Raw genomic sequence first — 19,377 nt, 5'->3', positions numbered from 1 at the left:
AAGAAGAAGACCTATTTAGAAAAAAATTACAATAATCTGGGAGACAGGACAGTGGATTGGACCAGAGTGGTACCAGCAATGATACAAAACAAACAAACAAACAACAACAACAACAACAACAACAACAACAAACAGTTGACGTTGGATTATATTTTGTAGGTAGATCTGATGGGACTTTTTGACAGATAATATCTGGGTTATGAAAAAGAAGTCAAGATGCCTCCCAAGTTTTTATCCTGAGAAACTATAGAACAGAATTGCCATTTACCAGGAAAGGAAAATTGGTGGATGGACCAATGTTTTGAGCCCTGAGCAAATATAAATCAGGGAAAAGAACACATCTCACTTAGTTTAGCAAAAACATGGATTGAAAAAGGGAAGTAGAAGACATACTGTCTATGTATGGCCAAGTTTATGGGAGTCTTAAGCTTAAGCCAAGGATTTTCTTTGCTGTTCTTTTTCCAGCTCTTTAAGGCATAAGGTTAGGTTGTGTATCTGAGATCTTTCTTCCTTCTTTAGGAAGGCCTGAATTGCTATATACTTTCCTCTAATGACTGCCTTTGATGCGTCTCAGAGCTTTTGGGTTGTGTTATCATTTTCATTGACTTCCATATAGTTTTTATTTCCCTCTTTAACTTCTTAATTAGCCCATTCATTCTTTAGTAGGATGTTCTTCAGTCTCCAAGTTTGTTACCTTTCCAAATTTTTTCTTGGGGTTGATTTCGAGTTTCATAGTGTTGTGGTCTGAAAATATGCATGGTATGATCTCTATCTTTTTGTACTTGCTGACGGCTGATTTGTGTCCCAGTATGTGGTCTATTCTGGAGAACAGTCTGTGCACTGGAGAAGAATGTATATTCTGCTGCTTTTGGATGAAATGTTCTGAATATATCTGTTAAGTCCATCTGGTTCAGTGTGTCATTCAAAGCTCTTATTTCCTTGTTGATTTTTTGATTAGATAATCTGTCCATTGTTGTGAATGGGGTGTTGACGTCTCCTACTATTATGCTATTACTACCAATGAGTTTCTTTATGTTTGTGATTAATTGATTTATATATTTGGGTGTTCCACATTTGGCACATAAATGTTTACAATTGCTAGGTCTTCTTGGTGGATAGACCCCTTAATTATGATATAATGCTCTTCTTCATCTCTTGATACAGTCTATTTTAAAGTCTAGATTGTCTGATATAAGTATGGCTACTCTGGCTTTTCTTTTGTTGACCATTAGCATGATAGATGGTTCTCCATCCCCTTACTTTCAATATGAAGGTGGCTTTAGGTCTAAAGTGGGTCTCTTATAAACAGAATATAGATGGATCTTGTTCTCTTATCCATTCTGTTACCCTATGTCTTTTGATTGGAGCGTTGAGTCCATTGACGTTTAGAGTGAGTACTGAAAGATAGGAATTTATTGCCATTATGTTGCTTGTAGAGTTGGAGTTTCTAGTGATGTTCTCTGGTCCTTTCTCATCTTTGTTGCTTTTGGTATTTATTTATTTATTTGTTTGTTTATTTATTTATTTTTTCATCTTTTCTCCCCTCAGAGAGTCCCCCTTAAAATGTCTTGCAGGGCTGGTTTAGTGGTCACAAACTCCTTTAATTTTTGTTTGTCTGGGAAACTTTTTATCTCTCCTTCTATTTTGAATGACAGCCTTGCTGGATAAAGAATTCTTGGCTGCATATTTTTATGATTCAGGACACTGAATATATCTTGCCACTCCTTTCTGGCCTTCCAAGTTTCTGTGGATAGGTCTGCTGCAAACCTGATCTGTCTTCCCTTGTAGGTTAAGGACTTTTTTCCCTTGCTGCTTTCATGACTCTCTCCTTGCCTGAGTACTTTGCGAATTTGACTATGATGTGCCTTGTTGATGGTTGGTTTTTGTTGAATCTAATGGGAGTCCTCTGTGCTTCCTGGATTTTGATGTCTGTGTCTTCCTTCAGGTTAGGAAAGATTTCTGCTATGATTTGCTCACATAACCTTTCTTCCCCCATTTCTCTCTCTTCCTCTTCTGGGACCCCTATGATTTTGATGTTGATCCTTTTTAATGAGTCACTGATTTCTCTAATTCTTAAATCGTGCTCTTTTGCCTTAATCTCCCTCTTGTTTTCTGCTTCATTATTCTCCATAAGTTTGTCTTCTATATCACCGATTCTCTGTTCTGTCTCATCCATCATTGCTGCCGCAGCATCCATTCATGATTGCAGCTCAGTTATAGCATTTTTTATTTCATCCTGACTAGTTTTTACTTCTTTTATCTCCACAGAAAGGGATTATAATCTATTTTCGACTCTAGCTAGTATTCTTATTATCATGATTCAAAATTCTGGTTCAGACATCTTACTTGTATCAGTGTTGGTTAAGTCTCTGGCTGTCGTTTCTTCCTGCTCTTCCTTTTGGGTGAATTCCTTCATTTCATCATTTTGAAGGGAGAAAAGGAATTAATGAGGTAGAAAAAATTAAAATTAAAAAAAAATAAAACACACACACACACACAAAATCGAATAAATGATGCTGGATCCTAAGTGTGTTTTGGTGTGGGTGTTGAAAGTGGCTTGATAGATTAGAGAAAAAAGGGGAAAGAAGAAAAAAAAAGAAATCATTTGAAAATTTGAAAAAAATGAATACACTGCAGTAGACTAAAATGAAATGATGGAAGTGAACTAGAATTTGAAAAAAAATAACACAAAAGCGAAAAACATAGTAGAAAAAAATTAAAGAAAAAATATTTTTAATAAAAATTAAAAATAAAAATGAATTTTCTCTTTCTATATTCAAGAAAAAGAAAATAAATGAAAAAGAAATAAGACAAAAAAAAGGAAATCATTTGAAACCTTGAAAAAATGAGTATACTGAAGTAGACTAAAATAAAATGATGGAAATAAGATAGAATTTGAAAAAATTTACCCGAAAGTAAAACATATAGTAAAAAAATGTTAAGAAAAGTATTTTTAATAAAAATTGAAAATAAAAATGAATTTTCTCTTTATTCAAGAAAAAGAAAAGAAATGAAACAGAAGAAAAAAGAAAAAGAAAAAAAAGAAAGAAAATTGAATAGATGGACCTGCTAACAGACTGAAATACGTCTGCAATTACTTCTTTTTCCCCTAGAAGTGAGACTATGAAGTGCTTTATAGTCCATAAACTAAGCAGGCGGTGAGACTTCTGTTCTTGAAGGGGGAGGTTGGCCCAGATGGGTGTCGCTTAGTGTAATGGCTCCGCTCTCCACCAGATGGCGCTGCTAGCCCACTGGGGTGGGATTGCTGTGACGCTTGTAGGTGTGTGTGCGCATGTACAGAAGCGGTGAAAACGGTGTCACTCAGCTATGCAATCTCCAGCCTTGGAACTGCGTTCTCTCTGATCAGCAATCGCACACCCTCCTTTGTCTTCAGCTTTCGTCCACCCCCAACTTTTACACTGTCTATGACCAAGCCCCAGGCAGTACCTCTCTCCTGAGTTTTGTCTCAGATGCAGCTGTTTTCCTCGGCCCCTTACTTCTGAAGGACTTCGGCTTTGACCCGTTCAGCCCCTCTGCAGAGGGTCTCACTGAGCAACGGCTGAATGCCGGCTGCACCCAGGAAAGTTCATGGGACCGTGCTGCCGCCGATGCCCAGAGACTGCGGCCAGGTGCCAGCCCGCCCCAGAAAAACTTCACAACACACATCTGGCACCAGGCTTCACCCTCAACGACCTTGTTCCAGCACCAGTGAATGTGGCCGTTCTGTGGGATGTGCTGGGCCCAGGTTGCCTCACAGCCTCTACCAAATGTCCTTCCAGCAGTGGAACCACTTCTCCCCTTGTGGCCGGAGAACCTCCCGGACCCCACTCTGCTCCTGGGGATTCGCCCTTCCCGCCAGAGCACCACCAGGTATCGAGCTGCGGAGTTGCAGACTCTGCAACTCTCCCCGTTTACGGTCTTAATGGAATTTGAACCCTCTCCTCTCTCCTTTCTCCCTTTTTGGCTCAGCCCCTGAGGCTGTTTCCAATTTTCCACTTTCACTCCAGCTGCCTTTGGGGAGGGAGGGGTGCTTTTCCCATATTCTTCCCCCATCTCCGTCCTCTCTCTAAATGCAAAAGTGGCTCACTGCCCTCCGCGGCCTCTCGCTCCCCAAGTTCCGCTCTCCCTGTCTCATTCCTGTTGAATTCTGTGGTTCAGGTTGGGCAGATTGTTGTGTTAATCCTCAGATCAGTTTTCTAAGTGTGCAGGATGGTTTAGTGTTGGTCTGGCTGTGTTTCATGGACGTGAGACACACAAAAAACTTCCATGCTGTTCTGCCATCTTGGCTCCCTCCCCAGGGATTTTCTTTTGTAGGAGAATAGAAGCCTCTCAATCTTCCTTCCTTCCCCCCCAGCTCCCCTGCTTCCTTACTTTTTTCTTTCCATGGAAGATAATATTTGTTAACTTTTTCTCAGGACTTTGTAAGTTGGATTCTTGAACTTATTACAAAATCAAGTATGACTTTCCATCTGAGGTAAAATTTGCCACTTGAACAAAACAGAAGCTATTATAAAAAAGTAGACTTTGTAAAAAAACCCACTTGGGTTTTCTTCTTTGTTCTCCTCTAGTCAGAGTGTATAAAACACAGTGAAGAGTGCTTCTCTGCCACCACTTGTATCTTTCCCCACATCTGGCATCTACTTCTGATCTCTTAGAGTGTCACAGATAACATCTTAAAAATTTGTGAAGTATTTTGATTCCAACTCTCCATAAAGTATGTGCTCAGAAATATGTTATTCTTGAGTTTCTGGGATTTTTCCATTTAACTTTTCATTAAAATACTTTCAAAACATTTCAGTAAAATTCATTTTCATTTTAATACATAAAATCAAGCTTCCTTATGATTTTCTCATTATAAACATTTCTAAATGTTATTACTGAAAGTCACAGAAACATAATTTTATTTTATTTTATTTTTTTTTTAATTTTTTTTTCAACGTTTATTTATTTTTGGGACAGAGAGAGACAGAGCATGAACGGGGGAGGGGCAGAGAGAGAGGGAGACACAGAATCGGAAACAGGCTCCAGGCTCCGAGCCATCAGCCCAGAGCCCGACGCGGGGCTCGAACTCACGGACCGCGAGATCGTGACCTGGCTGAAGTCGGACGCTTAACCGACTGCGCCACCCAGGCGCCCCAACATAATTTTAAAAATAAAAAGCCATCCTTTGAAAAATTAAAATCAGTTTATCGTCAAGTAAGAAAGGTAGTGATATAATTTGCCACACTATATTTAAAAAGGTGTGTGTCTTTTCTGGGTATATCTTTTAGAGAAAACATAACCTTAGAAACATAGGCAAAATCCTTTGTAAAAACAATATTAATAAAAAAATCATAATATAAAAGGTTGATATTACAAATAAACTGATAGTATAGCTTTTTTCTTCTATTATCCTCTGTTTACAACTTTTTTCTTTCTCTTAGATGTAATGCTTTACCTTTGACTTAAATAATCAGTGAAATAAGTGGAATGAATGTATTACAGAGAGGTACCTGAATATCAATAGGTCTGTTCAGAAAATTGAAGGTTAAATTGATTGGTAAAACATAGGTCCAGAGTTCATGTAATGATGTTACACATCAAATATAATTGCTCTATATTTAGTTACCAAAAATGTTTTCAGCTTGGCCATAATGCTAATACCAAGTGAGTTTTATGGTAAGCTGGATCCAAGTCCCTCTCCTATTACCATACTAAGCCAGAGTAAAAAACTCTCTAATTAAGAAGAATCAGAACAGAGGTATAGTACAATATAGTGTGCAAATAGATCCATTCCTAAAATAATACAGAAATGGTTATTATGTAATCACAGAGAGATGAGAAAAGTTGAAAATGGAAGGACAAGTGATCATTGAGTTTCCTAGTGCCCTCCCTATATATCACATTGAGACTCTGGATTGGGTGCTAGATAATATAAGTATAGGAAGGCAGCATGGGAAAGATATGAGAATTTTTCAGAACTGGAGATACAATGGGGTTTCTTATTCCTCTTTACCAAAAAACCAAACCGAAACAAAACAAAACCCCCAAAAAACAAAAAACAAAAGAACAAGTCCATTAGAGAATCTCTCATCAAGACAGAGAAGAGTGACTACAGTAAATTATAAATTATAAATTACAGTAAATCGTGTGATTGGGCAACATTGTGACCTGGGACAGAAATTCCCTTATTCCTAATCCAGTGGCCATTGTGGGTCATGTAAGAGATACAGAAATTTTCGCCAGTCCCTTAGGGACAGACATAAATCAGCTTAAAGCTAAGAGTTGGTGTGCCTTCCGGAGATGTGATTGAACCTTATGGCAGATGCAGCAAGGTGGACATCCCCAAAGCACTTACAGCTGATTTTCTGTGGTTGAGAATCTCAGTACAATTTCAGGAGGGGGCCCTGGTCAGCAGAGGAAGACTGTTGAACTTCCCTGGCAGCAACAAATGAGCATTGCGTCTTCAGAGAGAACAGTCAGTCTGTGGACTACTTGGTAGAGGAAGCAGAAGAAGAAGGGCCTGCCATTAAAGAAGAGGCAGCGAGAAGTCAGCAGGAGCCAGCAAAGGTTGTGCCAAAAAGCAAAGCACCTGAGGATGAAGGAGAGTGTGTTGAGAGAAAAAAAAAATCCTGAAGGACAGAGTAGTTACAAAACCAAGAGAAACAAAAATGAGACAAAATTTACAGAGAGAGAGAGAGAGAGAGAGAGAGAGAGAGAGACAGACAGAGAGATGGTTTCAACAGAAAGAACAGAATTACCTTGATGGAACATATTTAAGTGCCTCTCCAACCTCCAACCCCCTCAGTGAGAATGGGGCTCCAGAGGCAGATACAATCAGTTCTGGAAAGCAAAGGAAGTAGCATTTGGGGCACATCTGAGTTGCAATGCATAGACTTGGACAAACCCTTGCATGTAGCAAGGTCTCTTTGTAAAAACTGAAGTCAACTGAAAAATAAATTCTGACATCATTTTATCTTTTGCAAGACTAACAGCAGTACTCCTACTTATTTAGTTCAAGGATAGTTCAGTATTTTATTTAAAATACGTTTCTTCCATCTTTGCTCATGAGCCGCATTCTGTGTCAACAGCTATCATTTAAGTTTTTGGCAGCGGGGCTCTTACTGCAAATTGACCTTCAATGAGTCATATTACCTCATCCAATTAGATTATAAGGCTGTGAACAAGGGATGCTACTTTTTCGGGTGAACATATTTGATCCAAAGTATCATGCATCTGTCTCCATGATAAGATAGACCAGTGGAGGGGTGCCTGAGTGGCTCAATCAGGTAAATGCCCAACCCTTGGTTTTTGCTTAGGTCATGATCTCACAGTATGCGAGATTCAGCCCCAAGACGGGTTCTGTGCTGACAACGTGGAACCTGCTTGGGATTCTGTCTCTCCTTGTCTCTTCCCCTTCCCCTGCTTGTGCACTCATGCTCTTTTTCTCTCTCAAAATAAATAAATAAAATTAAAAAAAAAAAAGCCCTGGAATTTCCAATAAAATTAGTCTTCATACTCTTTAGTTGAATCACCCTATTTTTTTCTGGTAGGCACTAGCCTACTTAATTTGTGCTCTACATTAAATTGGATATTTATGATAATCTGAAGTTATTAAGGTTGTGATATTTCTGAATTTTAATTTACCATGTTTACCCTTGCCTGGATTTTACAGAAAATGTAGCATTTTTTTTTCTCTAAATTTGCCAGAGTTAAAAGAAATATCAAAAACAGAAGAGGAAAATTTTCTAAAATGTGCTCAAATAGCACTATAAAATAACTATCCTTTTTTTTTTTCAATATTTGACTCATCTACTGGACATGAAAAATAGAGTTCACAGTCTTCAACTAGCCTTAAGTAAGATCCTAGAGCCTTAATTCTACTACTTGCATGGTATTAAGAAAACTTGTGAAATGTATGGATTACATTTATTTATAGTCTCTTATCTAAATAAATATTATAATTTGTAAGGCAAATGAAATAGATAAATTTGATCTATCTCAGCAAATTAACAGATTAGTTAAAATATTCTATAATCATTACTCTAAACTTGCCTGTTGCGTTAATTGACCTTAAAACATTCCGATTGAATGATGTACTGCTTGTAGATGTAGAAGACATACCCAAGAAGAGATCCCACTATCTTGAGTAAGGACTGCTCTTTGAATGTAGATGAATGATAATGGAGGAATAATTACATGATCTCACAGAATCATTAATCAAATTTGAAAGCAAGTTCACCCTCAACAATGCTCTGTAAACAGTCTGAAAATGAAGTTTTCAAATTAATTCTGTCAATGTTGGCTGGCATGCCCTAACATAATTACTTCAAATTATCATGTTTGTGTGTGCATGTGTCTCCTGGTAAACTTCTCTGGGGAAATTGCCTTTTGGAACCTTAGTCCTCCTTATAGCTGACATACTATATAAGGAACTTTTCTTCTCCCAGCCACTATACTATGCATGTATATATTACATGTATGTATACATTATGTATTAATGGCTTATTTTTGCATGGGCAACTAGCCTCTTTAAATGTCTACAACATCCAGGGGTGCCTGGGTGGCTCAGTCAGTTAAGCATCCGACTTCGGCTCAAGTCATGATCTCACAGTTCGTGAGTTTGAGCCCCGCGTCGGGCTCTGTGCTGACAGCTCAGAGCCTGGAGCCTGCTTTGGATTCTGTGTCTCCCTCTCTATCTGCCCCTCCCATGCTCATGCTCTGTCTCTCTCTGTCTCAAAAATAAAAACATTAAAAAAATTAAAAAAAATTTAAATGTCTACAACATCCAGTTCATTTAATAGAAAGTTTTCCTTAGTGGCTCTTCCTTGGGGGCAGCCATTCCTTGCCATTCCTGTGGTCTTTCCTACTCTGTCTACATAAGGTAGACCCAGATTTTGAAGAACACACAGGCTGCAAATAGCTCCATCTCCCTTGCTGTATTACCAACACCATGAGCCATATTCTGATTGAGGTGGTAAAAAACTGGAAACTTTTTCCCCTCCTCGACCATATTTTCTCTGCCACCTTCCCATGCCCCTCCTTTAGAGCTATTATTGGCAGGAATAGCATTCCCTGTAAATTGGGTTCTCTGTGAAAAGCACATTCATTTTGAAAAAATAAAATAAAAATGTGTTTCAGGTCCATCTTACTAATTAGAAAATTAGAGTAGGAAATTCGACATAGACTGAGAAAATGTGCATGGATACCTGTGTACATGTGCATGTACAATATGCACATTTTAGAGGACTAGGAAGTCAGAGATATCTGTGCGCAAAGACAAAATTTCAATTATTTGCTAATTATGGAAAAGTAGAAAATTTTCTGAGTCTCAGTTATCTATTAAAGAGCTGTTCAGTGTCAACATTTTGGGTAGTTGTATTAAATATATTATAATAATAGTAATAATTAATATTTATTTAGCATTTACTACATGCAAGGCACTGGACTAAGTGTATTAGGTTGAACATCTCATTTTACCTCAAAATAAAATTCATACTGGGGCACCTGGGTGGCTCAGTCGGTTAAGCACCTGACTTCAGCTCAGGTCATGATCTCGTGGTTCGTGGGTTCAAGCCCCATGTTGAAATTTGTGCGGACAGCTCAGAGCCTAGAGCCTGCTTCAGATTCTGTGTGTCCCTTTCTCTCTCTGCCCCTCCCCTGCTTGTGCTCTCTGTCTCTCAAAGATAAATAAATAAACATAAAAAATAAATAAAATTCATACTTAAGAAGAAAAAAATGAGCAACTTTTAGTAACTTGAAAACTCAATCTTTGTACAAGTTAGATCGAATTCTGATCTACTGAACACACAAAAGTAAATCAGTGACCACAGAATATTTTAGACTTTTCAGCAAGTGCCACTGGATATTATCTTAGACATGCAGTTCAATAACATATTTCAAGTCAACCAATATTCTTGACAGTTATCCTTCATGAAGTCTGTGACTATACCAACAAGATTTGCAAAAGCAGAGAGCATAGAAAATTGAAAAAAGAGATTCATTTTTATGGTTCTGACATACTACAAAACCTTGACCAGAAGGTCTCAAGAAAGTAATGGAGGATTTGCAATTTTAGAGTTTATTATCCAATTGAGAATCCTGTAGAGTATTTGATTAAGGAGAGAAGGCAGCATCTGAAAGGCAGAAAGCCCAATGAAACAGGCAAGAGGCTTCCAATGTCACCATATGCATTGTAAACAATACTCTTTTATAGATTCTTGTATGACTTGCAGGATTAAGGATATAGTTTTCAAAATAACTACCATCTCTCCATGATAGTTAACAACTATTTCAATCATTTCAATCTAAATTTCTAAAACTTAACTAACCTCTCATGGGAAAATTTAAAATATATGTTTGGCATGAAAATACATCAAAGTGATTTTTTAGTACCCACAGAGATTAGTCCATCAAAACTAAAATATCCTCTCTGTTAGCCACCAACTCCAAAAATAGAAAATTTGGCTTTTTCAATATAAATTTGATATGTGAAAATTATCAGAACATAATTATTAAATGGGTTAAAAGGAAAAATTTGGAAAGAGAGATGTTTCAAAAAAGCTTGTTACATTTTTTTTTTGAAGAGCAGGCATAGACATGCCCTCTTACATAAACATTAGTAGTAAAAACTCCAAACGCCCATATAATGAAAGAACAGGGTTCTTTTTTTTGCTTTTTAAAATATTTCTTTACTAAATACATCCTTCAAATCCAAGCAATACTATTTTAAGTTTGATGATTTTCTTAGAGAAAGTGTGCAAACATGGAAACTTTAGTGCAATTCTCTTTCTTAAGGAGAATTACAATCTTTACCCATTATCTTTAAATACTAAAATGCAATTGGTTCAGCATGCCAAACAAGGCAGGCCAGCATGGTGGTAGTTCCTCACCCCATGCAAAGCAGTGTGATCACCTACTAACTCTCTAATCAGTTTACATTTTACATAAATCAATTATCTTCAGTTAAACACTCTAGGTTCTATTGTGAGCTCCTGCTTTTACTCATGTTATCTTGGAAGATCATCTTATTGAAACACTTAATTCAATTGACATTGCTGACATTAACTTCAAATATAAGCAGCTTTCACATACTAAAAAGAAAATCTTAGCCACTGTGTATGTTTTTGTGAGTACAGATAATTGTGTCATTGTCCATGGATAAAAAACTTGGGGAAGCATATGCTCATATACAGCCCTAACAAGATGAACATTTTTATAGTAACAATTTAATATATCTTAATCATCTATATTCAGTACTTCTAAAACTACATTTTAGAGAACAATATAATTTTGGCTCAATTCTTTTAAGTGGCAAGACTTTCCTTTAGGCATTTTTATATTCATTTATTTTCGCATACTTTTTCATACTTTCTGGTAAGTTTAATTTCGAGGAATGAAGAAAAGTAAAGATATCATTAAAATGTTCACTCGGGGCGCCTGGGTGGCGCAGTCGGTTAAGCGTCCGACTTCAGCCAGGTCACGATCTCGCGGTCCGTGAGTTCGAGCCCCGCGTCAGGCTCTGGGCTGATGGCTCGGAGCCTGGAGCCTGTTTCCGATCCTGTCTCTCCCTCTCTCTCTGCCCCTCCCCCGTTCATGCTCTGTCTCTCTCTGTCCCAAAAATAAATAAGCGTTAAAAAAAAAAAAAATTTAAAATGTTCACTGAATAGGGGTGCCTGGGTGGCTCAGTCGGTTAAGCATCCGACTTCAGCTCAGGTCATGATCTCACACTCTGTGAGTTCGAGCCCCGTGTCGGGCTCTGTGCTGACAGCTCAGAGCCTGGAGCCTGCTTCTGATTCTGTGTCTCATTCTCTGTCTCTACCCCTCCCCCGCTCATGCTCTGTCTCTCTCTCTCTGTCACAAATAAACATTTAAAAAAATTTTTTAAATGTTCATTGAACAAATGTTTCTAAGCCTTTTCTTGAAATAATTAATGTTCACTTGAACTACAGTACAGCAGGGAGACCACATCTGAACAATGAGTATAATAGGGAGCAATTGAAATATGCATATAAAAACATATTGCCTAAATGCAAATATATTTCACTTTGTCAGCTGAGAAAGTCTAGAAGCAATGACACCCCAGTAACAGTGAGTACACTTAGTGCTCAGTTCTTGGATTATTACACATTCTCCATCAAAAAGAATCTGGGCTCCTCAGAGAAATGGCTGATTCAGGACCCAGGGAAATGTACAAAATGAGTCTGAAGCAACTCCCAGGCAGTGCCAGAAAGCAAGGAGGTTTTTAAAAATAAGCAAACAAAAATTTCAGATACAGGAGACACCTATAAGCTTGCAATGTCCAAAACTGGAAAAAGTTGAGCAATAAACTAAATTAAGTATTATTGGGTTATAACCCAAAGTATAAAATAAGTATCTGTGAATCCATACTGATACAAACAAATAACTGAGTAATTAAGTAAATAAATAAGTGACAAATCTGCCATGCAGAAATTTTTCAAATAATATATATACACACTCCCCACTTCTTAACTGTGGTTGTGTATAGTGACTTCCTTTCAAAGAGTACGGTATGAAAAGGGGAAAGGAAACGTGACTTTACAGTGAAGAAACCTGACATTTCTACCTCAGTCAGGGGATCAATATCAACAGTGATAAGTTGAATGGATACTATGTACCCTTGATATAATGTAATGAGAACGGCACGTTACCTCTGTGTTTTTCTCTCTCAAAACTCATAATCACAGTCTGATCCTCAGAAAAAACATCACACAAATTTTCCTTGAGGAATAGTCTAAGGTACACCTGACAACTACTCCTAAAACATTTTGCAGGCGTCCAAAATAAGAAAATACTGATAAACTGTTGCAGGCAAGAGGAGCCCAAGGAAACAGTCAACAAAATGTAATGTGGCATCGTGGATGGGAACAGATGAAAAACATTAGGTAAAATTAAGAAAACATGAATGAAGTATGGACTTTAGTTAATAAAATATTAATATTGATTCATTAATTATAGTAAAGTTACCACCCTTTTTAAAATGTTTATTTATTTATTTTGAGAGAGAGATTTAGAGAGTGGGTAGGGGAGTGGCGCAGAGAGAGAGAGAGAGAGAGAGAGAGAGAGAATCCCAAGCAGGCACACAGATGTCAGCAAGGAGCCTTAGGCAGGGCTTGAACTCACCAACCATGAGATCATGACTTGAGCTGAAACCAGGAGTCAGACAGCTAAGTGACTGAGTCACCCAGGTGCCCTAAGTTACCATCCTAATATAAGATGTTAATAGCAGAAACTGGATGTGTGGAAATACTAGAACTCTTTATATGATCCCTGTCATTTTTCTGTAACTCAAAATTATATTAAAGTAAAAAACTGTATTTTAAAAAGATGACATGGTACATATCTTTTGTAAACAATAAGCAGTTTAGGTGAAGCGAAATGCAGCTCTGCTCTTTTTCATAAAAGCATTTTTAAGTATTGATCCAACCAGGGTCCTGGCTTAAGTAAGGATCCTCCTCTGTAGATTCTTCTCTTAACTGTTCAGCCGGGTTTGTATTTTCTTCCTGTTACTTCCACAATTCTTTGCATATACTTCTACTAGAAAACATATAACCTGACTAATGATATGCATTTACCTTTATCTCCCTCTGTGGATTCTACCACTTTAGGGAGTCAGTGAAATTGATTCATCTTTACACCTGCAAGCTTTAGCACAGTGCCTAACACACAAGAGAACAGAAACATTTGTTCAATGCCTACATACATATGTAAATAAATGAATGAATATGTAAATAATGCCCTAAATCCAAATATGCTCATTGAAATCAAAGAATTGTTATCATTCACCAATATGTAATAAATTGCTACAGTGACTATTCATGTCTTCTGCTCATATCTTCACTGGATTATTTGTTTTTCGGACGTTGAGTTGGTAAGTTCTTTATAGATTTTGGATACTAACCCTTTATCCAATATGTTATTTGCAAATATCCTCTCCCCTTCCATATGTAAGGATGAATCATGGGAATCTACTCCCAAAACCAAGAGTACACTGTATACACTGTATGTTAGCTAACTTGACAATAAATTATATTTAGATAAACAAACAAACAAATAAATAGCTACAGTGAGGAAGAATACAGGGCTTCAAACTACTAGTAATTTTTGGCAAGTATGACTGCGACCTTAATTTATGAGCATTTTTATTGTCTATGGGTCAAACATAATGCAAATCTTAGTTGCTATACGTAATTACAAAACTACTGACAGTGACATTGATGTATGTAAGATAGTTTGTTTTGGCAGAATGTCCTTTTATAATTTGGCTATGATTGCGTTTTTAGCTTCATCTGCAATAATTCCAATAAACCCTTTCTTCCAGATATATAAAGCTGCTTTTTCCTTAAAACTGCATTCTATTTCATAGAATACACAGACACTTTCCCTCTGCCGGGAATGCTCCTACCATCTTCCCAGTTTGGAAATTTCCTATTCACATGTCAAAATTAACCTTGAGTTGGTGAATGTGAAAAGCACCACACGAGCTCTGACAAAAACATGTAGTAATCAGACATTTATGAATTTATTTCTAAGTGCAATTATGAAAGTCTAGCTGTATCTTTTATGAGTCCAAAATTTCTGAGATGAAAGCGTTCAGAAAAGCCCTAAGTTCTCTAATAAAATATATTGGAAAATAATCATTATGACTAAGAAATCTTTGGGAACAAATTGCAAATTTGTCTTTTCTGTTTGAAAAAAAATGTTTTATCTGTATTTGGGGGTTACAAATAGGCTATCAGCAATATGGTGAGCATAAATAAAAATTTATACTTTTTAACTCTCTTATATTGGTGTAAGAAAAGTTCTTATGGAAAATGAAATTTCCAAATGTTCAAGATTTCAGTTGCTTTTTTTTTTTTTTTTTTAATGCAGTCAGTTTGCACATTTTTTTCTTTGTGGAGGCCAAGTTTAAATTGCACTTGACTCTGATCTGGTCCATGTAGCAAAATTGTATTTCTTCTGATCAAAATCCACACTATTTTCTCAAATCTAAACTTGTATTGAAATGGAACTTTTTTACTTCAAGTTAATCTGACCTTTAACATTTCCAAGCCTCAGTTTTCCAAAAGACCAACCTTGAAGAGGAAAATTGAAGTTTAGAGAATGAGGAATCTAAGATAAAATTAAAATCTCATAGTGGATTTATTCCTTATAAAAAGTTTTATATCTGATAGTATTTGACATGCTCTTTTTTGGGAAAATAGTTGTCATTCACTTATTCTGAAATCACCTATGATAGAAATGCTAAAACTGGCCTTAAGATTAACTATACCAGTAGAAACCCAGAAAAATACACTCTGTCTCATGTTAAATAGAATACCATAAAGCCAAAGCCATATTTTAAAGCTCCTCAGACAGCCTTATAAATGGTAAAGATAATAAAGAGTTTCAAAATATTACTTATAACTAACAAAAACTAACATAAACATGAGTGTATTATGTCAATATATACCTTTATAGCACTTATTATTGTGCATTTAATTAGGTGCTAATCCTCAATTTCTTAGGAGAGATTGTCAGTTCTTCCGAGTGGGAATCATACCTTATTCATCAATGTATATTCAGCAGCTAAATACTAGTAACAACAATACCAATAACAATAATAATAATTGAAGTTAGGTTTTTTTAAGCTTACTGAACAGGCACTGTGTTCAGTCTACATTTCCATCATCCAATTTAATTCTTAAAGAGAACCCTATCAAGTAATTATATTAAATTCTCATTTACAGAGACATACCTGTGGATTTTTTTTAGGTTTATTTTTTGAGGGGGGAAGGGCAGAGAGAGAGAGCAAGACACAGAACCCAAAGCAGGCTCCAGGCTCTGAGCTCTCAGCACAGAGCCTGATAGGGGGCTCAAAATTAACAGACTTTGAGATCATGACTGGAGCTAAAGTGGGACGCTTAACTAGGTGCCCCAATGCCTGTGGTTTTAGATTAAGCAGTTTGCCTACATCACATGACTAGAAAATGGAGGACCTCCTTTAAACCCAGAACCTTTACTGTAAAGCCCAAATTCTTAATTTTTACAGTATAACACAGTTTATTCATTCATTCAACTATAGATGGAAAATTTCCTATGTGTCAGGCACTATGAGGCCCAGAGATATCTCAATGAACAGGACCAAAATCCTTATAGTCAGGCTCTTCATCACAGGAACTAGGAGGGAAGAAGATAATAAATGAGTATATTAAGAAATATACAGGATGATATCAGAATAGCATGAACACATCATAACAATAGCTTTGAAAATAGGGATGACATTATTCCCTAAAATGTAGACTAATATAGCATTTAAGCATAGCATTTAAGAAAATGACAACTTGTAACAGATTGAAACATTTTAAGAAATTGATCCAAACTTTATGATATAGCTACAAAAAAAAGGTAGAAGGAAAGTTTTAGGGTGATGCAGAGTTTTAAAAACTTTTAAATGTTTAAAGTGATGTACAGTTTTGCTGTCTTTAAAGGAACTAATATTCTCTATATTATCGAAAACAAATAGTTTCCGAGATCAGAAAAGGCATGAAACCTCCTCGAGGACCTACTAACTAAAGCTACTAACTAAAACACCCATTGGAAAACCCAAGAAAAAGTTGAGATATCAAAATTATAAATCAATTTCAGTGCTGAAACAGATGCAATGATTCTAAAGAAAATACTATTAATTGGAGCCAGGAACACATACACACACACACACACACTCACTCACTCACCCATAGATGTATGTATATCTTTCCTGAACAACATAAAAGTATGTATCTGGGGAACACATTATGGCTAAATATTGAAAAGCTTTTATTTTATATCACATTAACAAATTAAAAGAGAAAATTAATATTACTTCAATAACAACAGAAAACTATTAAAATTTAACAGAATAATTCATATTTATGTATGTCCAAGTTATATTTTAAATATTAGCAAGATTTGTATAACCTCCAAAAAATAAATCTTTTATTCTTTAAAGGGAGACAAAAATCCCTTTTAGAAAACTAGGAAAAATGAAATTTTCTATATGCTGATAAAAATATTAAAATATACAGAAAACATTATACTTCATTGTGAAACTGTAGAATTATTCTATTTAAAGTAAAGAAAATGAAAAATTCACCATTTTACTAATAAGCTGAGCAAGCAAATTAGGATGTAAGAGGAAAAATAGAGGTACAAAGATTAGAAATAGGAAGAAATAAATCTGTATAAATTTTAGAGGTCATAAATGTCTACGTAGAAAATAAAAGAGAACCTACAAACTAATGTATTTAGAGAAAAAGTAAAAAGAATTACTGAGTTCAAACATCAATATATAGAAATTAAAAGTATTTCCATCTACCACAAAAAAAGTTTAAAACGCAATTTTATGTACACCATTCATGTGTCTCTCCTTACCCCTGCAGTGTATGCTGAACAAAGTGACTTCCTTCCAAAGAGTACATTATGGAAAGGGTAAAAAAAAGAAATAAAACAAAACAAAATAAAAAAAAAAAAACTTTACGGTGAAGAACATGCCAAACACTATCTCAAGCCAAGTGATCGAGATTAACGTCAATAATGACAGTCATATTGATAGTAGGTACCCTTGATAGGATGTGACGAAAATATTACTATAGCTCCGTGATCTTCTTCCCCCAAACCATATCTCTAGTTTAGTCATTAGAAAAACATCAAATTTCAGTTGAAAGATATTCTAAAAATACCTGACTATATTCCTGAAAACATTTAAGATGACCAAAAGCAAGGGAAGTCTGAGAAACTAACCAGAGATAGCTAAGGAGTTATTAGGACTAAATACAATATGATATCCCAGATATGATTCTATAATAGAAAACTTACATCAGGGAAAACTAATGAAATCCAAATAATGTATCGGATTTGGTTAATATATTAAATATTGATTCATCAAACATTTGTTGATTAATTGTGACAAATGTACCATAATAATGTAAGATATTAACCGGGTTTGGGGTATATGAGAACTTTATTACCTTGTCCACTCTTCTGTATGTCTACAATTATTATAAAATAAAAAGTTTATTTTAATGTCATTTATAATACTATAAGAAGATACACTTCACCAAGGAGCAAAGCTAAAATATATGTGTTGGTATTTTATTAAGACTATGGAAGAAAAGGAAGGAATAAGAACTTAGAAGTATATGCATGTGAAGACTAAATATTGTAAAAATAGATATTTCTTAAAATTAATTTGAACTAGATCAAAATTACAATTGCATTTTTCTTAAAAATACTGATAGAATTTATTCTAAAATTCATATGGAAAAATAAAAACTAAGAATTGAGGTTGACCAAGCAAACAGAAAAAATTGCTTCCAATATACCTCCAGCTATGTGAGTTCTTGATATACGTCAGAAGTGGCAATTTGGAGCAGGGAAGAAATATTGGTTATTCACTATATTGTCTAAGATAATTGCCCAACTACACAGGTGGGAGTAGTGATAAAAAATTATACCTCACACCAAACTGAAAATAAATCCCAGGCAAATTAAAGAAGTGAAAATGTGGATATCAAATTGTAAAATAATTTAAAAGAAAATGAGAGAATTGTTTCAATCATATCAGATAATTGCCAACACAAGAAATGAGGAAAAAAAATCACCTGTAGGTGAAAGGAAACATTGCAATAAAAACGAAAACAATCCACTCAACTAGAATTTCCAAGCCACAGTCTCACACTGAGTTAGAAAAGAGAAATATAGCAATCTTTCACAGAAATGCTTTCATAGAGTGATGTTTTCAAGTTTTGGCTTGACTTTAAGAATATTGAATTTTCTTACACTTTATGCCAGTTGTTAAATATCATTCAGGTTTCAAACCCGCTTTTCTATATTACTGGCTTTGTGATAAGGAGATTGTGTCTCTGCAAGCCACATTTTTCTTTTGCCAACTGACTCCTCTTAGTTCTAACAACAGAGGGTACTGGGAGCCTGGCAGCTGGAAAAGGAAGAAAAAACACATAGCTGTCCTTTTTGCTTCTTTTTCCTATGTCCTTCTTCCTGTTCTTGTCAGCATCCCTTTTGGAGCATTTTTGTTGCTGTTATTGTTAATTTTTTTTGGTGGGGTTTAGGTTTCTTCCCCACCCTTGCAGGAGGAGTTTATTCCAATTTTGTTAGCCAACAATTGCTGAACCAGCTTCAGGAGTGTGCTCAGAGATGACAGCACCAGTCCCTGGAGGCTGTGTGAGACCTCAATCCAAACTCCCAGGAGCCCCTGTCCCAACCTGTAAACATCAGTAATTCTAGCACTTCCTTGTGGTAGCTGCTTCCTGTTGTTTCTACACGGTGGTCTTTCTATGTTGCATTTGTGCCTTTTTAATTATTCTATATCTGGTAACTGATTCTTTACAATGAATTAAG

The sequence above is a fragment of the Leopardus geoffroyi genome, chromosome C3 (assembly GCF_018350155.1).
Source record: "Leopardus geoffroyi isolate Oge1 chromosome C3, O.geoffroyi_Oge1_pat1.0, whole genome shotgun sequence".
Taxonomy (NCBI): domain Eukaryota; kingdom Metazoa; phylum Chordata; class Mammalia; order Carnivora; family Felidae; genus Leopardus; species Leopardus geoffroyi.
This window is presented reverse-complemented; position numbering follows the sequence as displayed.